Source organism: Cibotium barometz, chromosome 5 (genome assembly GCF_041138505.1).
Source record: "Cibotium barometz isolate CiBa-2024 chromosome 5, ASM4113850v1, whole genome shotgun sequence".
Classification (NCBI taxonomy): Eukaryota; Viridiplantae; Streptophyta; class Polypodiopsida; order Cyatheales; family Cibotiaceae; genus Cibotium; species Cibotium barometz.
In genome coordinates this window covers 6819085-6844430 of record NC_141050.1, presented here as the reverse complement: position 1 = coordinate 6844430, position 25346 = coordinate 6819085, and the positions used below count along the sequence as shown (strand labels likewise).

The 25346-nt window shown below is 46.0% G+C and overlaps 1 protein-coding gene across 1 annotated transcript in view; it reads left to right on the top strand.

Annotated features, from left to right (window-relative positions):
* Positions 1–25346, top strand: part of LOC147637997 (DNA mismatch repair protein MutS, type 2) — a 76042-nt gene that overhangs the window by 17925 nt on the left and 32771 nt on the right.

Below are 25346 nucleotides of genomic sequence, written 5' to 3'. Positions count from 1 at the left end.
ACATCACGGCTAACCAAAATGCGCTTTGTCTGTGGATGATACAAACGATAGCCTTTGCTCTCAGCACTATATCCAACAAAAATACATTTGACAGCTTTGTCATCCAATTTTGTGCGATGTTGCACAGGCACTAATGCATATGCCAGGCAACCAAAAACACGTAAATGGCCAACAGATGGCTTGCGGCTATGCCAAGCCTCATATGGAGTGACAACCTGTAATGCTTTGGTGGGACACCTGTTTAGTACATAAGTGGCACACATGACAGCCTCAAGCCAAAAACCATGTGGTAGACTTTGACTCTTAACCATACATCTTGCCATTTCCATGAGAGACCTGTTTTTTCTCTCAGCCACACCATTTTGCTGTGGTGTATACGGCACTGTACATTGGTGTTTTATCCCACGCTCAGCCAGAAATGCATTAAATTCTGAAGACATATACTCCCCCCCTCGATCTGAACGGAGGGTGCCCATCTTACTTTCTGACACATTTTCAGCCATAACCAAAAACTGTTTGAAGCACAAAAACACTTCGGACTTTGCCTTCAAAGGATATACCCATGCATGCCTGGTAAAATCATCAATGAAAGTCACGAAGTAAAGGTAGTTTCCAAATGATGGAGTTTGCATGGGACCACAAACATCACTGTGAACAAGCTGCAATCTGCGTTCAGCTCTCACTGATCCATCTTTGGGAAAGGAAGCACGCTGCATTTTACCCAATATGCAGCCCTCACAAACATGCTTGACAGGTGCCTCAAGCTTAGGCAAAGAAGACACCATTTCAGATTTCTGCAGGCGCAGCAAACTTGCAAAATTCAGATGACCAAAACGTGCATGCCACAGTTTTGCATCTGAAATAGCCTGCGTATCCATAATAGCACATGCTGAATCCTCTACACATTTGCCATCCATATTGAGCTTATACAGCCCTCGACATAGTGAACCAGATGCTACAATGATGTCACCACAAGAGAGATCATGAACAGTACATCTGTCATCCACAAATTTTACAACCAAACCTGTTTTGGCAAATGCGGAGACTGACAGCAGATTCTTTTTGATCCCTGGCACATACAATGCATCAAAAAGTGTAAAGGTGTTGCCATTTGCAACATTCAGCACAATCTGTCCAACTCCTTCAACGGGATAAGAGGAGTTATTGGCACAAGTGACAGTATTCCCTGTGGGAGCAGACTCAAGGAAAGTGAATAAACTGCGCTGCGAGGTGATATGCTTAGTGGCACCACTGTCAAAGTACCATACATCTGAATCTACTGCAGACATACATGTGTCATGCAAAGATGGGTCATAACTGCACTGCACATTAAATGCCCATTCTGTATCTAGCACAACATTAGCAGATTCATTGTTAGAAGGAGAGGCATCTGCAACAGCCATACCAGCCTCTTTCTTCTTAGCCTCTTTCGCAGCCAGCTTAGGACACGCTTTGATGACATGATCATTTCCCTTACAGTACTTGCAAAATGTCTTCTGTTTGTCACCCTTCTTCTCATCTTTGTCTTCCTTCTTTGGTTGCGCAGCATTTGCAGATTTCTGCTTACTAGAAGAAAAGCCAGCTTTACCTTTCCCGCTTCTCTGACTAGCAACGAAAGCTTGATCTGCGACACGCATAATATTCCTGTTTTGCCTTGACTGGTCTTCTTGCAGCAAAACAGAAACTAACTCCTCAAATGATAAGGCATTGGGATTGCCTTTCATCATCAAGCGAAGAGTGGAAGCAAAACCCTGATAAGAATCCGGTAGACCATTCAAAACAGTCTGCACAAGTGAACTGTCTGACAGGATTTCATCTGCAGAAATGAGCTGCTCTTTGAAATCCTTGATCTTTGTCAAAAAGCTATCCATAGAATCACCTTCGTTCATATGCTCACTCTCCAACTGTTTTCGGAGATAAGCAACACGAGCCTCATTTCTTGCCTGATACAATGTGGCAAGTACATCCCAAGCATCCTTAGAAGTCCTGCAGGAGCGAATATGTGGGATAATGGTACGTTTGACAGACAGCGCAATCAAGGCATGAGCCTGCGCATCTCTACCATCCCAACGAATCTGCTCTGCTGAAAGTGGTGGTTCTCGAACAGCTGCTACAGCACTTGTGCCTGCACCATCATCAACAGTACCTGTTTCTGATGTGTTTGCAGCATTCCCAGCCACAATAGGACGTGCATCAATACCCTGCACAATGTTCCATAACCCCTTTGCTACCAATACATGTCGCATCATATATGCCCACAATGGATAGTTGGTGCCATCCAACTTATCCTCAGCAGCCAACATGCGGAATACATCATTGTTGTCAGCCATGGCCAATGACTGTACTACTAGATGTAAATGCTGTCTGTAAGAGGTAAACCTGTATAAAATCGACCTGTGCTATGTAGCACAGCCCAAAACAGACGAATGGGCACCTGTCCTGCAGATTTTAATCTTGACAGAAAATCTGCACAGTAGGACGATTTTGCCTGCGCAGTACTTGGAATGCAAAAATGGAGGGCGAAATGACTTCAGATCAAAATTCTGAAACGAACAAGCCCTTCGGGCTTTCCCACGGCATATACTAACCTGCAGACGCTCGTGAAACCTCGTCGCAATCGGAGGAGATGAAGCGGCAGGTGCCGGTGATGCTGCCCGGGAGGAGGAAGCCTGCTCTGATACCAATTGTTGGAATTAGGGTTGCAGGAATGCACACACAACTTCAAGAAGATGAGGAAGCTTGAGCACAACACAGTAGTGTATTATGAGTGCCAAAAATGAAAGATAACCAGCCCTAGAAGATAATGGGCGTATATACAATGCACGGGGGAAAAAACCTCCTAGTGAGGGAAAAAGTGCCCCGGCGGTCCTAAGTGTGTTCACACACATCACTACTATAATATGGTAACAATATAGTGGCCTCTTCTGTCCTTTGCCTTGACCATCACTTTTCTGAGGCTGTGACTGCCAAGTCTTCTTCTCAAATGGCTTCTTTCCATAGCATGGTCTAGGTGGGAAATCCCTCTTCACAACTGGTTCTTGTTTGCCCTGAGGTTCCTTGTTCACTGTGTTCGTAAAGCCACGTGAACCTCCCTGTAACAATGCATTAGCCATGTTTGCATTCTCAATGAGCTGAGTCATATTAGAAACATTGGTCTTAATGCAATAATCCCTGATTTCTTTGGGCAAACCACAGCAATACTTCTCTATTTGCTCTGACAATGGCACTGCCCTGTAGGAAGTTACTGGCAAGAGTGCATCCCAAAACTTCTTATTATATTCTTCCAAATTTACACAGTTGGCTGCATCAAGTTTGTGCCATGCTGTCATAACATCCACTTCAAAAGTATTTGTAAGCCAGGCAAAAGAGAACTGCTGCTTAAACTGAACCCATGTAGCAGGTGCTTGTCCTTGCATCAACAGTGAAGTCCACCACTGCAATGCATTACCTTTCAAGAAAGTAGCAGCCTTCCGCACCTTAGAAGACTCTGTAAAGTTACCCCCAGTGTATGTTGCATCAAACTGTTGAATGAAAGTCAGGTTTGCACCTTTTCTGCATCAGTCCTTACTGCTCTTTGTCCACTAGGTTGAGAAAATTCAGCCACACTGACAGGTGCTGTGGGTCCCAAAACTGGACTAAAATAATTTTGAAATCCGGGCTGCACACCTATATTGGCATAAAGAGGGTTCACAGCTTCCATAGGCATCATTCCTGGTGACCCTCTTGACATCAGTCCTGGCAAAACTGTGGGCGGCCTAGCCATGGCCTGGAAAACAGACCCACCACCAAAATAGCCAGGCTGGAAAGCAACGAATGGAGGAATGGTCGGCATGACCCTTTGCACATTACTTTCCTGGCCATTAAATGCATGTACCTGTGCCTGTGTAACATGCTGCACTGGATCAACTGCCACTGCTGGTGTCTGCTCTACATGCTGTGGCATCCTTGGCATTTGTTCCTGTGCCCTCTCAACTGCATGCTGAGATGATTCAGCCTGGGAATCCCCTGTCCTTGACTGCAAATACCTCTTCATCCTGGGATTCTTCACCAACTATTCAAAGGTACCAACCATGCTCAGGAGCTGCGCATGAAATAAATCCTCTTGTTCCTGTTCTTCCTCTAACAAGGCTGGCTGTACTACTGGCTCCATCCGAGCAGAGGCTGACACCTGGGCACCTGTCACCTCTATACGCTGTTTGCGAGTAGAAGAGGAACTCTCTTCGGCAGGGAGCTTACCTTTCCCTTTGTCTGTCATACTGTCAACTGAAAGTTTAAGGGAACCTGTATTCAAAGAAAGAGACCGTACTCTTTCTCACCTGTAATCAATTGTGCCTCACTATGTGTGTCTCCTGTTCACCCAATCCAATCCGTGTCCGGGCTCTTGCAGAAAAGAGGACCCTATCCCGGCAATGGAACCATAAAACCGGTCTATGGACACATAAAGCGGTAGTTCATTCACAAATAACCTGGACTTACTCAGACACACAATCACAGAATCCTCGCTCCCTCGCTCAACAACACATTGGCCCCGAAGTCCGGCGCCCCTTGCGGTATTTCTTTATTGTTAAAAAGTTGGAAAAATACAAAGCACGAGTGCAACAAAGCACTCTACTTATATCAGCTGAGTTTTACAAATTCTGGGAGAAATTTACCAGCATAACTGCACTAAAATTGTTCCATAACATCTCAGAATGAGTCCCAACTGACAGGCTCACTTCCATAGGCATTAGGCTACCCAATGGAGTCCAAAACATCACAATTCAGCTTGCTGTAATTTTCTGCACAGACCTGTTTTCAGCTCTGTTTTCAGCCCAAATTAACCCTTGTACTGTCCTGGAGGACTAAAGCAAAGTCCTACTGCATTTTGGCATCAACCGGGCAACATAACACAGCCCAAAAACAGCACCTAAACAGTGCTGAAACAGCATTGTATAGAAGAGGTTATTACCCTCTTCCGTCCCTGCTTTGGTGTAGGAACTAACTACACCGGTTCCTGTTCAAGGATGCAACTAGCCTTTGCATAGAAGCATGAAATTCACACAGCTGTACCTGATTTTATCTGATGAGAGCATTTCCATAGTCTGCAAGAGAGAGAAAGAGAGAGAGAGACTGTGGGGAGCAAGCTCAACCCTCAATTCATGTGTTGTAGGGCAAGGGAGTGCACCACAATAGCTGGTTTTCCTGCAACAATCCACCATATTAGCTGCAAATGAGCCTCATTTAGCCCAAATTCCCACGCTTCCCTCTTCTCAATGTGGAAAATGCACATAAATTTGACACTTGGCACATTTTTAAGCCTTTTCCACATGCAATCTTCCAGGCTAAAAATCTCCTGACTGGTTCACATTCTCACAACAGTTCTTTGTCAGCTTTTGGTCCCCTTGACATTCCGCACAAACTGACGCGAACACTTTTCAATTCCGACATTGCCAAAAATAGCAGTTCCCTAGATTTTAGGGATGATGTCATGTGCATTCCTTCTGGTCTCCTGACCATCTTTGACCACTATGGTCACTTCAGAATTTGCTTAGAATTCAAGATACATTCACATTTCGGTGGCAGCCACTTACTAGTGTAAACCGGCCTATGCCCTCATTCAGTGGCCATGTCCTGGACACTGTCATTCATCTTTCAGTGTAGTTCTCAGGCTTAGCCAACCACTGGTCCAAAGTCCCACTGGCTGACCCATTCTGACATTGCAATGGCCCAAGCCCTTCCAAGAGATCCCGGGGGAAAACAACAGCAACCAAAGAGAAAGAAAAGAAAAATATATATTTATAAAAAAATGTAAATAAGGAAAACAACTGCAAAAAGTTTCACCTCCTGGTGACATGAATGGCCTACTAAGACTGAGGCCATATCATATTAGGGTTCTGTGAAACCAAAGAGCAAAGTGTGAAACACTTGAAAGTGTTTTATTGCAGGGTTGGGGCAATATGTGAGAGGTGCCCAAAGCTCAAAACAAAAATGGAGTGTGGAAATATATAATAAATAAACGATGGTGTGTAGGGAGTCCAAGGTCGCAGAGATAGCGTGGCACTAGGGAAGATAAGAGCAGGTGAAAAAAAAACAAAAATAGAAAGCGTATGGGCGATGGAAGGAGAAGGCGCAATTGTTCCAAAATGGCAGCGAGGCGACGATGGTGGAAGAAAGAGAATATTGAGATGATCTTGGAAAGGAAGAGGTGACAATCACCTCTCGTCATGCATCTTCTCCACAAGGCACAAAGCCTGACAGGTATATGTATGCTAGTGCTCATGGAGGGCATGATGGTCACATGCATTCAAGACATGTATCCCATGGTAGGGGTGACAGGTCTGCCACTAGAAGAGCTTTGTCTTTTGAGTTGTCTCATGGAGAGACATTGCCTTATGCAGGAAAGTCACATGCATCCGATTCTCAAGTTCGTGGAGCACATGCCACCGTGCTTCATGAAACTTCCATGATGGCCCATGAAGCCCATGCAGATAGGGCTGCCCCGTTGAATAAAGGAAAAAGAAAAAGAGAGGACCATGAGCCTCATGCCAGAAAGCTCAAGGAATTTAAAGCAGGTGACAAGTTTGTTAAGTTTGATGTTTTTCATGGAGAGCATGATGCTTCCAAAGTGTTAGCATTTGTGGCAAAGTTTGACATTGCTTTTAGCGATGAGGACTTCACTGAGAAGTCTAAAGTACGCCATGCTAACATGTTTTTCAAAGGGACCGCTGCTCATTGGTGGATCACTGAAAAGATCACCAAGGACCCCATTTGCACCTGGAGGAGTTTAAGGACAGATTCTATGCTCAGTTTTTGCCACCAAATGCGGAGCAAACTCTCACCCAAAAGTGGGATAGACTTGAGCAAAGAGATAATGAAACTGTGCAACAGTATGTTAACAAGTTTTGGAAAGTGTTGCTTGAGGTAACTCCTTTTATGCAAATCACTGAGGATGAAAGAAAGAGGAAGTTTCGCTCCGGATTGCAACCAGCTTATCGTTCGGGCATTGAATTGCACCCAAAACATACTCTGCAACACCTCATAGCCTCTGCTCTTGTTACGGAGCAATTGGTACTCAAAATTAAGCAGAATCAAGGCGGTTCAAAGGGGAAAGATAAGGCTGTCCCAAATTTGCAAAAAGGTGGACAGCCACCTAAAAAGAACTTCAGGGAGATCCACAAGGGAGGTAGAGCTGAAAATACCTCATCTAAAGATCAGGGTCCAAAGAAGAACAAATTTGGCTTGACCCTAGAGGAAAGAGAGCAATATGCTAAGGAAGGAAAATGTTTTTCTTGTGGTGGCAAAGAGCACATGTTTCGACAATGCCCTGACCGCAAACCAAAGCACGAGCACAAGTAGACCAAGGCTAATGTACACGCAGTTCCCGATGTGCAGGAAAACACAAATCATGATGCAAAAGAGCGGATGGTATGCAAGGCTTGGGGTCAAATCAAGGATTAGCCCGCCTTATTCATGTTTGATGACTGTGCAACCGATAACTTCATCTCTATACAAACGGCAGCTGCCTTGGGTATTGAGGTTGAGAACATGGGACCTCAGATTGAAGCCGAAGCTGCTTTTGTTGGTAAAGAGGTGCAGGTTACCCCATTGATAGGGAAATTGTGCATACATATCCAGGGCTACCTTGATAATGAACATTTCTTAGTTGCACCACTAAATGGATGTGATGTATTGTTGTGCAAGCCATGGCATCATAGGTTTAAGCCCCACAAAGAGTACAAGACCAACATGATTTCTTTTATGCATAAAGGCCGCATGCATTTCATTGATGCTGGCAAAGAAGGGGATTCCATCCCACTTGTATCTCACATCCAAATTAATAAAGCAATGAAAAATAGTCTTTCTGCGTACTTGGTTTTTGTTCGTGATAGCATTGTACCAAGTTATCAAAATGTGGATGCTATGACTTATGATAGGCTAAATTTTCTTTATGCATTCAACGACTGTTTTGCTGATGCATTGCCAGGTGAATTACCTCCCCAAAGGCCCGAGAATCATCGCATAGATCTTGTGCTAGGTAGTTCTCCACCTAACAAACCCGCATACCGTGTGAGTGCCGCACAACAAGAAGAGATCATGAAGCAAGTAAATGAGCTTTTAGAGAAAGGTTTGGTTCAGCCTAGTTCCTCACCTTATTGCTCTCTTGTACTTCTTGTTCAAAAGAAGGACGGCTCATTCCGCATGTGTGTAGACTATAGAGCTTTAAACAAGCTTACCATCAAGAACAGATTCCCAATTCCGCGTGTTGATGACATTTTGGATAAGCTTGATGGTTCGGCTTGTTTCAGCCGACTTGATTTGAAGAGTGGTTATCACCAAATACGAGTGGTGCCACAAGATGTCCATAAAACTGCATTCAGAACAGCCTTTGGATTATATGAATTTTTTGGTAATGCCTTTGGTCTCACCAATGCTCCTGCCACGTTTAATCGTATGATGGATAGGATATTCCGACCCCATCGCAAATTCACAGGAGTATTCTTTGATGATATCTTGGTTTTCTCCAAGAATGAGCAGGAACATAAAACTCATTTGGTCATAGTGTTCGAAGAGTTGCGGAAGCATAAACTTTTCATTAATGCCAAGAAAAGTGAGTTCTTCCTTTCAGAGATACATTATCTTGGTCATATTGTATCCAAGGATGGAGTAACGATGGATCCTGCAAAGATAGAGACCATTCGGAATCGGCCAGAATTGCAAAACGTACATCAAGTATGTAATTTTCCTGGGATTATGTTCATATTATAGGCGTTTCATAAGGCATTTTGTCATGATAGCCACCCCTCTACATGATCTCACAAAGAAGAAAACCTCTTTCAAATGGACTTCAAAAGAAAAGGATGCTTTCTTGCAGCTCAAGCATGCTATCATATGTGGACCCGTATTAATTGTTCCTGACTTGCAAAGATCATTCGTAGTAGAATGTGATGCCTGTGGCGATTGCATAGGGGCTGTCCTAAATCAAGAAGGGCATGCAGTTGCATACGAGAGCCGTCGTTTGCATGATGCTGAACTTCATATGGATATCTATGAAAAAGAGCTCTTGGCTGTAATTCATGCCTTAAAGATATGGAAACATTATCTTCTTAGGGCTGAATTTGTAGTCAAGACAGATCATCAAAGCTTGAGATACTTTTTAACTCAAACAAAGCTTTCGGAGAAACAGATGAGAATGGCAAACTTTCTTTCCATGTCTCATTTTCAGATTGTGCATACTCCAAGAAAGAAAAATGTGGTGGTAGATGCATTATCCAGGAGGCCTTATGTAGCTGCAGTCTCAGTGGCCTCTCATGGGGACTTATCTGCTATGCGAGATTTGTATCATTTGGATGCTGACTTTTGCCATATATGGACTGATTTGATGGCTGGTCACTCTCATGCCTCTTATGTTATCAACGATGGTTATCTTATGAAGGATAATTGCCTATGTGTGGTGAAGGATTTGCGTCCAAAGGTTATGGAGGAATGTCACGCTCCACCTTATGCTGGTCATGATTGAGAGAGATTTCTTTTGGCCAAGCATGCGTAAAGACATTGAGGCTTATGTACGTGCATGTATTACTTGCCAAAAGGTGAAATTTGACAGGCAAAAACCTCCAGGTTTGCTTCAGCCATTGCCTATTCCCTTGTAACCTTGGGAAAGTATTACTATGGATTTTATTATGGACTTGCCTAGATCCCAGCATTGCTATTTGGACCATTGTGGACAGGTTTAGCAAGCAAGCTCATTTCTTGCCCGTCAAGAAAACCATTAAAGTTGATCATATGGTGAAGCTTTTTCTTGCTAATATTTTCAAGCATCATGGTATGCCTAAATCCATTGTTGGGGATAGAGATCCCAGGACTACGAGCCTGTTTTGGAGGGCTTTATTTGATAATATGGATACTAAACTTGAGTTTTCATCAGCTTATCATTTGCAAACGGATGGCCAAAGTGAAGCTGCAAATTCAGCCGTGTTGGATTTGTTGAAGTGTTATGTGGCAGATCAAAAGACTGCATGGGAGAAGTATCTTCCACTTGTTGAGTTTGCCTACAACAATACGATCCATGCCTCCATGGGAAAGGCTCCGTTTGAGCTTATTTATGGCAGAGTGGTATTGCCACCCATCCTTTGTACAAAGGATGAGATTTTTGCAGTTGATGAATATGTTCGTGACTTGGATGTAGCCTTTGCTCAGGTGCGGACAGCCATTGTAAGGTCTCAAGATAAGCATAAAATGGCTACTGACAAGCATAGAAGGGACATGCAAGTCAAAGAAGGTGATTGGGTTTTGCTGAAATTTGAGAAGGCTAGGCTTCGGAAGAGGCCAAGACGAGAAGGGTCATATCCTAAGCTTTCTCCTCGCTATTATGGACCCTTCAAGGTGATTCAAAAGATCAATGAAGTGTCATACAGGCTTGCTTTACCTAGTCATTGGAAGATTCACAATGCATTTCATGTGAGTCTTTTTCGGAAATATGTGGGGCCAGATCCTGACTAGCCTGTCACAGAAGATCCACCAGAGATTGATGAGCTTGAGGAGATCCTCCAGCCAGAACAGATTGTTTTTCACAAGGAGCGAAAGCTACCTGCAAGAAAGCTTTCCAGGAGATACCTTGTGAAGTTGAGGAATTATTTGCCTATTGATGCAAAGTGGGTAAATGAGGATTATTTTGTTGACTACCCACACTTGTTGCAGGCATATCTTGAGGCTTTTCAGTTGAGGACAACTCTTTAGAAGTCCGGGGGGATGTCACCAATTGGCCGACCATTTGGTCCATCTCCAGTTTTGTGTCTCGTTCGCTTGAGGCCAAGCCGGTGTCTCATGTGAAGAGGCCAGTATTTTTGCTTAACATGGACGGGAGCCAGACTGGTACCACCCGTGTGTTAGCAGGATGGTGTCGTATGGACGGGAGCCAGACTGGTGCCACCCGTGTATGACGTGGACTGTGTCCTATCCATGGGATTGTCACGCCATGGAAGGGCCAGTATTTGTGTTGTGTCTTGCCTATGGGACTGTCACTCCATAGGTCGTGCCTGGAACTGTGTTTTACCTATGGGACTGTCACTCCATAGGAAGACCAGGATTTATGTTTTATGTCGTGCCATTTTTGTGCGCGACAGATATTTTGTACTTGTTCCATGAACGGGAGATATGTCCATGATACTATTTGCACATGCACTCATGTTTTGCATGTTTGAAACTGTTTTCGCATGACTTGTATTCTTGTGTTTGCTTGCTTGACGTGTCACTTACTGAGCGGGAACGTCTGCCAGTGAGTCGTGAAGTTTGCTCTGTCTTCTAACGAGTTTTGTTGCGTGTGAACAGGTGGTAAGTGTATTGCACTTGTTGGTTTAATAGTTTTATTCCTAACCTTTAATGTTATAAGGTTGTAAGTTCACATTCATTTAAAAGTGGGCATCCACTTGTGGGCCAAGGTGGGGAGGGAAACCCAACACTTAACCCCTAAGTGTGTGGGGGTGGGTGCATGGCCACCTACCCACACCACACCATGAAGTTGCCCGCCCCCATGCAAACGTGGGGAGCCGGCTGTGATCGATTAACTCCCCTCCAACATCTACAAGAAAAGGGACCACCCTTCTGCTCACACACACATGATCGTGCGCCTCCATCTCCTCAGACTGCTCCTCCACGCCTCTTCCTCTACAGGTTGCAGCTAGGCGGTTTCAGCATCACAGCAGGTGGCTGCTCCTCCACGCCTCTTTAGGCTGCGCCACTTTCTCCTCTTCAGACTGGCGGCTGTGCTCCTGCAGCCAGACGTCACCTCTCCTCGACAGGGTGCTCCTTCTGCCCTGCAGGTGGCTGTGCCACCTCACAGGCGGCTACAGCCAGGTGTTACCTCTCCAGCAGGCGCTGCTCCCTCTGTCCAGCAGGCTGCGCCATCTCCACCTCCTCTCTGACGGCTGCTCCCTCTGTCCAGCAGGCGTTGCTCCCTCTGTCCACCAGGCTGCGCCATCTCCACCTCCTCTGTTGACGGCTGCTCGCTCTGTCCAGCAGGCTGCGCTATCTCCACAAGCAGACAGCTGCGCATACTCTCTACAGGCGGCTGTACCTCTTTTCCATTGGCGGTTGCTCCTCCTCCCATACAGGCGGCTGTGTCCTGCTCAGCAGTTGGCTGTGCTCCTCCTGCAAGCGGTTACACCTTCCCTCCATAGGCGGTTACAGGTGGCTTTGCACCTCCTAGGTGGCTACACCTTCAACACAGGCAGCAGCTCCTTCTCGACAGGGTGCTGCGCCCTGGTGTCCCTCTCAAGTAGCTGCACACAAACACCTCGGGTATTTGACTTCCATCTGCGAGCTACAAGTAAGTGAATTCAGATTTAAGTAAAGAACTTTGTTGTAAATCTGATAAAGGATTCTATCTACGGCTAACACCCGTTCGGTGCTGGGTAGTCCAAGCTTTTGGAGAACCATGGTCCAAAGGTGCCGAGATCGGGAGAGCCAGGCGTTAGTACGGGAGCGCTTGTTTGTGCGTGGTCATGGAACACCAGTGGGGCGCTATCCGCGGAGTCCAGTGAAGGCACAGGACCGTAGAGACTGGACCACTCAAGTGGTCGCTCTCTTTCGAACATCTACTTCGAGCCTCTTGTTTGGTACTGTACTCATTTGTACATGGACATCATTTGGTTCATTGAACCCATGGAGCATTGTATTTGTTAAATACTCCCAATAATATATCATATCATCTATTTCATTTCAATTTGCAGTTGTTATTAAGTTGTCCATTTCAAATTGTGATATTAAGTTGTGCTATTACGTGTGTGGGTGTCCAACGGAGTCTATTCCCATTTGACGGGATCGGTTTCATACAGCTTGTTTAAAAGCAATGATACAGGCATACAGGACATGTTTGATGGACTTTTATCCATTGCAATTAGGGGGGATTCAGATCAGCCAGCCCCTACACAAGAAAATCCTCATGTAGAACATGTGGAACAGCCAGCCATTCAGCCCCCTTCTCTGGAAGAAGTGGAAGATCTTGTCAGGGAAGAGCAAACAGCCATAGACACAGACAAGTCAGTGCCAAGATGGTTGCTGAAAACTTTGCAAGAAAGCAAACTTGTAGCTCCACTCACCACAGGTAGAACAAGGGCTAGTTCCAGCCATGCTTTGAGTATACATCGTGGAGAGTCTGCATTAGCAATGGGTGGTCTCTTTGATTCAGAAGAGCCTTCTTCTTATGAAGAAGCACATGAGAATGAGCATTGGTTGCAAGCTATGCAAGCTGATATTTCTTCTATCATGAAGAACAATACATGGGATCTTGTGGAATTGCCTAAAGGCAAGCATGTCACTGGAACAAAGTGGGTGTACAAAGTCAAAAGAAAGTCTGATGGTACTATCGACAGGTACAAAGCAAGACTTGTGGCTAAAGGCTAATCCCAGAAAAAGGGAATAGATTATGAAGAAACTTTTGCTCCTACTTCGAGAATGACCACAATAAGATCAGTGATTGCATTGGCTGCACATAAAGGATAGATAGTGCATCAATTGGACATCAAAACTGCATTCTTAAATGGGGATTTACAAGAGGAAGTATATGTAAATCAGCCCATTGGTTTTGTAGTTCTTGGTGAGGAACATAAAGTATGCAAGTTACACAAAGCATTGTATGGGTTAAAGCAAGCTCCAAGAGCTTGGTATGATAGGATACATGCTCATCTAACCAGCCAAGGTTATGTGAATAGTCGAGCTGAAAGCACATTGTATGTGAAGAAAATCGATGCTGATATTCTCATAGTCATCTTGTATGTAGATGACATGCTCATTATAGGTACTAGCAAAGCACAAATTTCAGATTTCAAAGCTGATTTGAAAGCTGAATTTGATATGTCAGATTTGGGGCCTTTACACTACTATCTCGGCATACAGTTTATGCATACAGATGATGGCATTGTTATGCAGCAAACTAAGTACATAAAAAGTTTGCTAAAAAGGTTTCACATGGATGAATGTAAGCCCATTTCTACTCTAGTAGAACCAGGTGTACGGCTTACTATGCATGATATTGGAGAGCCTTTTGAGGTCGGCATTTACAGCCAGGCAGTGGGATGTCTCATTTACTTGTGTAACTCGAGGCCAGACATATCTTTTGGGGTGTCTTTGTTGAGCAAATTCATGCACAGCCCAGGCACAAAGCATTGGCAAGCAGTCAAACGCATTTTTCGTGATCTTAAGGGTACCCTGGATCTTGGTTTGTTCTATCCCAGGGGGGTAGCTTGCAGCTTTATGCATACAGTGATTCAGATTGGGCTGGTGATTATGATACCAGGCAATCCACTAGTGGGAATTGTTTTTTTCTTGGCAGTTCATGCATATCTTGGTTGAGTAAAAAGCAACCCACTGTTGCCACATCTACTTGTGAGGCTGAGTACAGGAAAGTCTTCACAGCTACAGTAGATTGTGTATGGTTGAGGAGACTATTGGCTGATCTTCGTGAGCAGACACCCACCACCATTCTCACTGATAGCCAGAGTGCTATGGCCGTGGCACGAAATCCAGTATTTCATGCACGTACCAAGCACATTGAGATTCATTATCACTATGTCAGAGAGAGGCTACATGCAGGGGAAATCAGTTTATCTTACTGCCCTACACAGGATAATGTTGCAGATCTATTCACAAAGGCTTTACCTCGAGAAAAGTTTGAAGCTTTCCGCAAAGCTTTGGGCTTACTCTCATACAGAGAGTGATCTGCTACCTTGTACAGGTTTACACTTCCACTACAGGGGGGGATTTGTAGACATATGCTCACTTATGGTAGTGCTATGTGTGAACAGGGCTTATCCAAGGGCATTTTTTCCCATGTGGTTTTTCCCCTTGGATATCAAGTGTGAAAGGACACTCTACATATAATATTTTGTACTTCTATATTATATGGATGTGGCACACATGCAAGGGTTGACTTGCATTTTGTGGATACCACACTTTTGGCTCTCTCTCTCTCTCTCTCTCTCATTTTTTTGTGTGAGCTTCTCTATCCTGCACCTAACCCTAATGTGTAGGTTTATGTGTGTGAGTGTGTGAGTCCAACACCAACAATAATTGGGCTAAGGCATAAGGGGTAAGGTCATTAATAGTGAACAAAAGGGATAAAGAAGACTTGCACGGCTGAAAAGGGGAGGTGTTGGTGTACATGCACCAGAAAGGAAGGAGGGGCTAGCATGCACAAAAAGGAATGGAGGAGGAGCCCCATGCACTAAAGCCTAAAGGGCTCCTAGGCTCAAGGTGGGACACCCTTTCTTTGTCCTTGGACTCTATTTATTGCCTACCCTTATGTACTCTCAAGAGGGGGATAATGGAAAACTGAGTTGTGCTGCCATTTTTATTTTCTGATATATTATTCTCACGTCAAGCTTGTCAAATTTTCTTTAGTGAGGGAGGGTTTTCTTTAATTTCTGCATAATGATTTTCGTCATCTCTACACTGATTTTGAGAAGAGAGATCTTTTATTCCTGCATAAAAACATGTGTACATAAGTGAGGCCTGCCAACCGGCCCAGCTTGGGAAGTGTGTTGGGCACTACATGTGGCCCAACTAAGGGGCTGTGCCATGAACCGTAAGCAAGGCTTATTACCTCTCCTTCACCGTGAGTCATAAGCCAAGAGGCCTGCATACATATATGCATGTGTGAAAGGGTGTCATGACCATACAGGCTTGTTTCTATTCTCCAAGTATATCGGGCTATCTGCAAGGGCCTCAGGCCTCCATACATTGTAAACACGCACGCAATGATTAATGGACTACAGATGCACCTTACACCATGTGTGTCCATCAAAGAGCAAGGAGAGAACCTATAGTCGTTAACCCCTACCACACGACTTGAGAGTTCCCCTTTAATAGTACACTCCTCGCTCAAGCTTGAGCAGTTGCCTTTGGCTTCAGTACTATTTGAGCGTGATTGTGGAAAGACCCGGGGCCTCGTTTTACCGCTTGCCGTGTGTAGCTGGGCACCGTTGATGGGTTCTTTAGTTGAACACTAGATTGGGATGTGCTCTCTTTCATATGCATGTGTGTGTGAAACCGATCCCGTCAAGTGGGAATAGACTCCGTTGGACACCCACACCCGTAATAGCACAACTTAATATCACAATTTGAAATGGACAACTTGATAACAACTGAAGTTTGAAATGAAATGAAATGAAATAGATGGACACCAGCACTGGGGCCAGAACGGGCCGACCCCCCCCTCAATATATGATATATTATTGAGAGTATTTAACAAATACAATGCTCCATGGGTTCAAAGAACCACATGATGTCCATGTACAAATGAATACAAGACCAAAGAAGAGGCTCGACGTAGATGTTCGAAGTAGAGCGACCACTTGAGTGGTCCAGTCTCTACAGTCCTGTGCCTTCATTGGACTCCGTGGAGAGCGCCCCACTGGTGTTCCAGGACCACGCACAAACAGGCGCCCCCATACTAACGCCTGGCTCTCCCGATCTTGGCACCTTTGGACCGTGGTTCTTCAAAAGCTTGGACTACCCGGCACCGAACGGGTGTCCTTTATCAGATTTACAACACAGTTCTTAACTTAAATTTGAATTCACTTACTTGTAGCTTGCAGATGGAAGACCAATACCCGGAAGTGTCTGTGTGCAGCTACTAGTGGTGGAAACCAGGGTGCAGCGGCCTGTCGAGGAGAGGGAGGAGGAGCTGCCTGTGTAGAAGGTGTAACCACCTGAAGAAGGGAGATGCCGCCTATGTAAAGAAGAACAACCACGTGCTGTGTAGGACACAGCCGCCTTCTGTGGAGGAGGAGGAGGAGTAGTAGCCTATTTGAAGAGGAGCCGCCTAGCTGCAGAGCACAGTCTGCTGGAGAGGACACACAACCGCCTGCAAGAGGTGATGCGCAGCCTGCTGGAGATGGAGCGCACAGCCGCCACCAAGTGGTGATGCGTAGCCTTGCTGGAGATGGACAGCCACTATGCTGAGTAGGCAGCCGCCTGCTGGAGGATGGCACACAGTTGCCGGCAAGAGTGGGCAGCTGGCTGGAGAACAGGCGCAGCCACGTGCAGAGAGCACAGTCGCCTGAGGAGATGGAGAAGCAGCCGCCTGGATGTAGGAGATGCCTGGCTGCAGCCTGCGCTGCTTGTAGTGCAAAGAGCAGCCCGCAGGAGAATAAGTGCAGCCACGTACATAAGCCACAGTCGCCTGTTGTGAGATGAGCAGCCGCTTGCAAGGGAGGCAACCTGTTGGTGAACAAGCGCAGTCGTCTTGCTGGAGGTGAAGCGCAGTCTGTTGTGTGTAGGGAGAGGATGCGCACCATCGCCCTTTGCAGGTGTTGGAGGGGAAGTTCCACGATCACAGCTGGCCGGCTTCCCACGTTTGCATGGGGGCGGCCAGCTTCATGGTGTGGTGTGGGTAGGTGACCATGCACCCACCCCCACACTCTTAAGGTTAAGTGTGGCTCCCCACCTTGGTCCATATGTGGGTGCCCATAATGGGTGCCCACTTTTAAGTGAATGTGAACTTACAACCTTATAAAATAAAAGGTTAGAATTAAAGCTATTAAACCAACAAGTGCAATACACTTACCACTTGTTCACACGCAACAAAACTCGTCAGAAGACAGAGCAAACTTCACGACTCACTGGCAGGCGTCTCCGCTCAGTAAGTGGCACGTCAAGCAGGCAAACACAAGAATACAAGTCATGCGAAAACAATTTCAAACATGCAAAACATGAGTGCATGTGCAAATAGTATCATGGACATATCTCCTGTTCATGGAACAAGTACAAAATATTTGTCGGGCACAAAAATGGCACGACATAAAACATAAATCCTGGTCTTCCTATGGAGTGATAGTCCCATAGGTAAAACACAGTTCCAGGCACAAGCCTCCCTATGGAGTGACAGTCCCATATGTATTCAATTGGTGACATCCCCCCGGGCTTCTAAAGAGTTGTCCTCAACTGAAAAGCCTCGAGATATGCCTGTAACAACTGTGGGTAATCAACAAAATAATCCACATTTACCCACTTTGCATCAATAGGCAAATAATTTTTAAACTTCACAAGGTATCGTCTTGAAAGCTTTCCTGCAGGTAGCTTTCGGTCCTTGTGAAAGACAATCTGTTCTGGCTGGAGGATCTCCTCAAGCTCATCAATCTCTCTGACAGGCTTGTCAGGATCTGACTACACATATTTCCGAAAAAGACTCACATGAAATGCATTGTGAATCTTCCAATGACTAGGTAAAGCAAGCCTGTATGACACTTCATTGATCTTTTGAATCACCTTGAAGGGTCCATAATAGCGAGGAGAAAGCTTAGGATATGACCCTTCTCGTCTTGGCCTCTTCCGAAGCCCAGCCTTCTCAAATTTCAGCAAAACCCAATCACCTTCTTTGACTTGCATGTCCCTTCTATGCTTGTCAGCAGCCATTTTATGCTTATCTTGTGACCTTGCAATGGCTGTCCGTACATGAGCAAAGGCTACACCCAAGTCACGAACAAAAACCAAATACGCAGAAAGACTCTTTTTGATTGCTTTATTAATTTGGATGTGAGATACAAGTGGGATGGAATCCCCTTCTTTGCCAGCATCAATGAAATGCATGCGGCCTTTATGCATAAAAGAAATCATGTTGGTCTTGTATTCTTTGCGGGGTTCAAGCCTATGATGCCATGGCTTGCCCAACAATACATTACATCCATTTAGTGGTGCAACTAAGAAATGTTCATTATCAAGGTAGCCGTGGATATGTATGCGCAACTTCCCTATCAATGGGGTAACCTGCACCTCTTTACCAACAAATGCAGCTTCGGCTTCAATCTGAGGTCCCATGTTCTCAACCTCTATACCCAAAGCAGTTGCCGTTTGTATAGAGATGAAGTTATCGGTTGCACAGTCGTCAAACATGAATAAGGCGGGCTGATCCTTGATTTGACCCCAAGCCTTGCGTACCATCCGCTCTTTTGCATCATGATTTGTGTTTCCCTGCACATCGGGAACTGCATGTACATTAGCCTTGGTCTGCTTGTCTTCATGCTTAGGTTTGCGGTCAGGGCATTGTCGAAATATGCTACCACAAGAAAAACATTTTCTGTCCTTGGCATATTGCTCTCTTTGCTCCGGGGTCAAGCCGAATTTGTTCTTCTTTGGGCCCTGATCTTTAGATGAGGTATTTTCAGCTCTACCTCCCTTGTGGGTCTCCTGGAAGTTTTTTTTAGGTGGTTGTCCACCTTTTTGCAGATTTGGGACAGCCTTGTCTTTCCCCTTTGAACCGCCCTGATCCTGCTTATTTTTGAGCACCAATTGCTCTGTAGCAAGAGCAGAGGCTGTGAGCTGTTGTTGCAAAGTATGTTTCGGGTGCAATTCAATGCCCGAACGATAAGCTGGTTGTAATCCAGAGCGAAACTTCCTCTTTCTTTCATCCTTAGTGATTTGCATAAAAGGAGTTACGTCCAGCAACACTTTCCAAAACTTGTTGACATACTTTTGTACACTTTCATTATCTCTTCGCTCAAGTCTGTCCCACTTTTGGGTGAGAGTTTGCTCCGCATTTGGTGGCAAGAACTGAGCATAGAATCTGTCCTTAAACTCCTTCCAGGTGCAAATGGTATCCTTGGTGATCTTTTTAGTGATCCACCAATGAGCAGCGGTCCCTTTCAAAAACATGCTAGCATGGCGTACTTTAGACTTCTCAGTGAAGTCCTCATCGCTAAAAGCAATGTCAAATTGTGCCACAAATGCTAACACTTTGGAAGCATCATGGTCTCCATGAAAGACATCAAACTTAATAGACTTGTCACCTGCTTTAAATTCCTTGAGCTTTCTGGCATTAGGCTCATGGTCTTCTCTTTTTCTTTTCCCTTTATTCAACAGGGCAGCCCTATCTGCATAGGCTTCATGGGCCATCATGGAAGTTTCATGAAGCATGGTGGCATGTGTTCCACGAACTTGAGAATCAGATGCATGTGACTTTCCTGCATAAGGCAATGTCTCTCCATGAGACAACTCAGAAGGCAAAGCTCTTCTAGTGGCAGACCTGTCACCCCTACCATGGGATACATGTCTTGAATGCATGTGACCATCATGCTCTCCATGATTACTAGCATACATATACCTGTCAGGCTTTGTGCCTTGTGGAGAAGATGCATGACGAGAGGTGACTGTCACCTCTTTCTTTTGCATAAATGACCTCAACCTTTGAGATGCGGGATCTCCATGCTTTAAGCGAGGTGGATTTCTGAATTTCAGCTCTCCGTCTTCCCCCTCTTTGATGTCACCTTTGCAGAGGCAGGAAAGTGCCAACTCCCTTGGCTTCTTGTCCACTTCCCGTGCCATGGACTCAAAAGTCACATCTACCATTGCATCGGCTTTCCTTGCGTCAATGGCACTTTGCACATGGGGATCTTCATGCAAAAATTTCAGCTCTTGCTCTTGTGCCTGGAAAAGCTTTCTCATATGTTCCATTTCGGCCCTCATTGCATCAAGCTCTTCTTCTTGCATGACTGTCTTTCCTCGAGATAGTTGTCCCTTTGAATCACTATCATTTACCCTTTCAAGGGGCTTGTGCCTTCCTCGTAGAGCATCAGAACCACGCGAGGCACTTGATGGACCCCTCGAATTAGGCACTTCCAAAGCGTTGCCTTGGCCGTCCATTGTGTTCAGTGTGCTAGAAGCGGGGTGTCCAATACAGAGGTTCGTTTCCCCACTAAGAAGAGGGAAACAACCGTGCTCTGATACCAATGAAACCAATCCGGTGAAGTGGGAATAGACTCCGTTGGACACCCACACGCGTAATAGCACAACTTAATATCACAATTTGAAATGGACAACTTAATAACAACTGAAGTTTGAAATGAAATGAAATGAAATAGATGGACACCAGCACTGGGGCTGGACCGGGCCGACCCCCCCTCAATATATGATATATTATTGGGAGTATTTAACGAATACAATGCTCCATGGGTTGAAAGAACCAGATGATGTCCATGTACAAATGAATATAGTAGCAAACAAGAGGCTTGAAGTAGATGTTCGGAGTAGAGCGACCACTTGAGTGGTCCAGTCTCTACGGTCCTGTGCCTTCACTGGACTTCGCGGAGAGCGCCCCACTGGTGTTCCAGGACCACGCACAAACAGGCGCTCCCGTACTAACGCCTGGCTCTCCCGATCTCGGCACCTTTGGACCGTGGTTCTTCAAAAGCTTGGACTCCCCGGCACCAAACGGGTGTTAGCCGTAGAGAGAGAATCTTTATCAGATTTACAACACAGTTCTTAACTTAAATCTGAATTCACTTACTTGTAGCTTGCAGATGGAAGACCAATACGCGAAAGTGTCTATGTGCAGCTCTACTAGTTGTGGACACGAGGGTGCAGCGGCCTGTCGAGGAGAGGGAGGAGCAGCTGCCTGTGTAGAAGGTGTAACCACCTGAAGAAGGGAGATGCCGCCTATGTAAAGGAGAACAACCACTTGCTGTGTAGGACACAGCCGCCTTCTGTGGAGGAGGAGGAGGAGTAGTAGCCTATCTAAAGAGGAGCCGCCTGGCTGCAGAGCACAGCATGTTGGAGAGGACACACAACCGCTTGCAAGAGGTGATGCGCAGCCTGCTGGAGATGGAGCGCACAACCGTCACCAAGTGGTGATGCGTAGCCTTGCTGGAGATGGACAGCCGCTATGCTGAGTAGGCAGCCGCCTGCTGGAGGATGGCACACAACTGCCACCAAGAGTGGGTAGCTGGCTGGAGAACAGGCGCAGCCACCTGCAGAGAGCACAGTCGCCTGAGGAGATGGAGAAGCAGCCGCTTGGATGTAGGAGACGCCTGGCTGCAGCCTACGCTGCTTGTAGTGCAGAGAGCAGCCTGCTGGAGAATAAGCGTAGCCACATACATAAGCCACAGCCGCCTGCTGTGAGAGGAGCAGCAGCCGCTTGCAAGGGAGGCAGCCTGTCGGTGAACAAGCGCAGTCGTCTTGCTGGAGGTGAAGCGCAGCCTGTTGTGTGCAGGGAGAGGAGGCGCACCATCGCCCTTTGTAGGTGTTGGGAGTTCCACGATCACAGTTGGCCGGCTCCCCACGTTTGCATGGGGGCGGCCAGCTTCATGGTGTTGTGTGGGTAGGTGACCATGCACCCACCCCTACACACTTAAGGTTAAGTGTGGCTCCCCACCTTGGCCCATATGTGGGTGCCCACTTTTAAGTGAATGTGAACTTACAACCTTATAAAATAAAAGGTTAGAATTAAAGCTATTAAACCAACAAGTGCAATACACTTACCACCTGTTCACACGCAACAAAACTCGTCAGAAGACAGAGCAAACTTCACGACTCACTCGTAGGCGTCCCCGCTCAGTAAGTGGCACGTCAAGCAGGCAAACACAAGAATACAAGTCATGTGAAAATAGTTTCAAACATGCAAAACATGAGTGCATGTGCAAATAGTATCATGGACATATCTCCCGTTCATGGAACAAGTACAAAATATTTGTCGGGCACAAAAATGGCACGACATAAAACATAAATCCTGGTCTTCCTATGGAGTGACAGTCCCATAGGTAAAACACAGTTCCAGGCACGAGCCTCCCTATGGAGGGACAGTCCCATAGGTAAGACACGGCACAAATACTGGCTCTTCCATGGCATGACAATCCCATGGATAGAACACAGTCCAGGTCATACTCAGGTGGCACCAGTTTGGCTCCCGTCCATACGACACCATCTTGCTAACACACGGGTGGCACCAGTCTGGCTTCCGTCCATGTTAAGCAAAAATACTGGCCCCTTTCACATGAGACACCGGCCTGGCCTCAAGTGAACGAGACACAAAACTGGAGATGGACCAAATGGTCGGCCAATTGGTGACTGTGTGCGTACTTTGAGGGGGTTCATATGTGTTGTTAGTCCTAAGTACTCCCACTTATTTGAAGTAAAAGCTGTACCATGTGCAACGAGTTATGTTTGTCTCATCATACACGCCCATGTGAGTATGTTGTGTTGCACAATCTTCGGCGTGCTACAAAAATGCAGCATAAAATCATATACTTTGCCAGTGAAGCTCGTGAGACGTCGGGGCGGTGATCTTTTTTTTTTTGGGTTTCTAATCTCTGAGTATGGCTGGCTATCTGCAAGGGCCTCGGGCCTCCATACATTGTAAACACGCACACAATGATTAATGGAATATACACGCACCTTACACCATGTGTGTCGATCAAAGAGCAACGAGAAAACCTGTATTCATTAATCCCTACCGCACGACTCCAGAGTTCCCCGGGTAGCATAGTACGCTCCTTGCTCAAGCTTGAAAAGTTGCCGTTGGCTTTAGTACTACTGAGCGTGATTGCGGGAAGACCCGGGGCATTTTACCACTTGCCGTGTGTTGCATGCGCACAAGCCTTGCTGTACTGATCTACAGCCTTAAGCCTGATTAAGAACATGATGCTGATTTAAACATGATTAATACAGAGGAGAGAGAAGAAGAGAGAGGTTGGTGTCAAGGTTTTCTTCGATTTTTATATGGTACAAAAAGGTGACATGGATGTCTGCACATGCTTGGGCCTTGGTCAGCCCCATAGGGGTGACGTTCTGGCCCCTTTCTACATGACTACTACTTACTTCTACTGAATGAATGAATGAACTGCTGAATGTCTTGATGCTTATATATATGTTGGGGAAGCTAGTCAGTCTAGCCAAGCACTGTCAGCCTGCTTCATGTGGACAAAAAGCTGAAAATCAATGATTAATGCTGCGCTTTTGTCTTCTGGTTCTGCCACACCTGTTGCCTGCTGTAGAGCTCTTGGCCATTTGCTAGCTGCCAACAGCATCTCTGCTGGCTGCTGACAGGGTTCCAAGTCCCTTCATGCTGATGCTTATGCTGATGGTGACCTTGATGCTGCTGCTGATGATGATGATAGGCTTGCTGATGATACCTATCTGATGGTACTTATGCTTCTATTGATGACTGACTTAATTGATGATTAATCAGGCATTAATGATGTTCATGCAGAGAAGTAGCCATGGCACGCGTGTGCAGGTGGCCCTTCTGCTAAATCTGTCATCCTTCCTCCTTGGACTATTGACTTTGATCCACTACTGACTTTCTACTGACTTTGACTTTAACTGACTGATATTTTTGTCTGAACACCTTTCACTCTTGATCTCCACTTCCAAGTCTTGCTGTAGAACTGAGCATATGTTCAACTGTTGTCTCCGTGCTTGCTTTCCCTTACCCTTAACACAACGGTGGGTCACTTGTCGGAACTGATCATGCTTGTTGCTAGGCCTTTGGAACTGATCTAAGAGCTTAATGATCTGCGTACATACCCTCAGGGCATGCTTTGCATGTTTGTAGACCACTCCATCTGCTACCCTATTGCAACCTTTCTATTGGAACTGTGCATAGTGGGCTGAGCCTGAATGCTCCAATACCAATGTTGCATGCGCGGAAGCCTTTTTGTAACGATCCATAGCCCTAAGCCTGATTAAGAAGAGGATGCTGAAATTAACATGATTAAGATAGAGTAGAGAAGAAGAGAGAGATTGGTGTCAGGGTTTTCTTGTATTTTTATACAGTACAAAAAGGTGACATGGATGTCTGTAATGCTTGGGCCTTGGTCAGCCCCATAGGGGTGACCTTTTGGCCCCTTTCTTTTTTTTTCTTCCGAGAAAAGATCCTTTCATTAGTTATATAAGAACGCCCGTAGGGCTACAAAAGATCTCTCCTGCTCCTAAGAGAGAGAAGAGCATCGAATACATCATGGCAGCCCGGGAGACTCTCCCTAGGTGCTGCAAAATACAAGCATCAGTATAAAGAACTGAGCGGCTAAATCATACAATAGGGGGGGGGGAGAGCCAAACAGGTGGCTTGTAGTGCCAACGGGGGGGATCCCGTGTGTAAGGTGTAGAACGGGCCACAGCGCCAAGTGGTGTGAAAGGCCTGGCGCCGTAAGATCGCCTCATCCGAGTCTCCCCGGATGCGGTCGTACTGTCCTCGCAGGGTGTGAATCAACTCCTGCCAAATCCCCCGAACAGTCTCTGCTGGTGGCTCTAATCTCCCCTCAAAGGCCGTAAAGCACCGGGCCCTCCAGGTGAACCAGATGGTGAGGCTGCTGAGGAGCTCCCATCGTAAATCCCTCTCCTGTGTCCAGCTGGCGGACGAGAAATCCGGTGCCGGAACCAGGCGAGGCTGGCCCCTAATAAATCTGATGGCCTGACTGCCCTGCTCCATCTCATAGCCCATAGCAGGCCCTGACGAAGTCGACCAAGCAGCGGCACCCCACGTAAACATACCCTCTGGAGAGAGGGGGGCCAGAATACGCAGCATCCGCAGCTAAATCTGCTGTGCCTGAGGGCAGTCCCAAAGGCAGTGTCTCTGTAGGGTGGCCGCATCGGACGCAGGC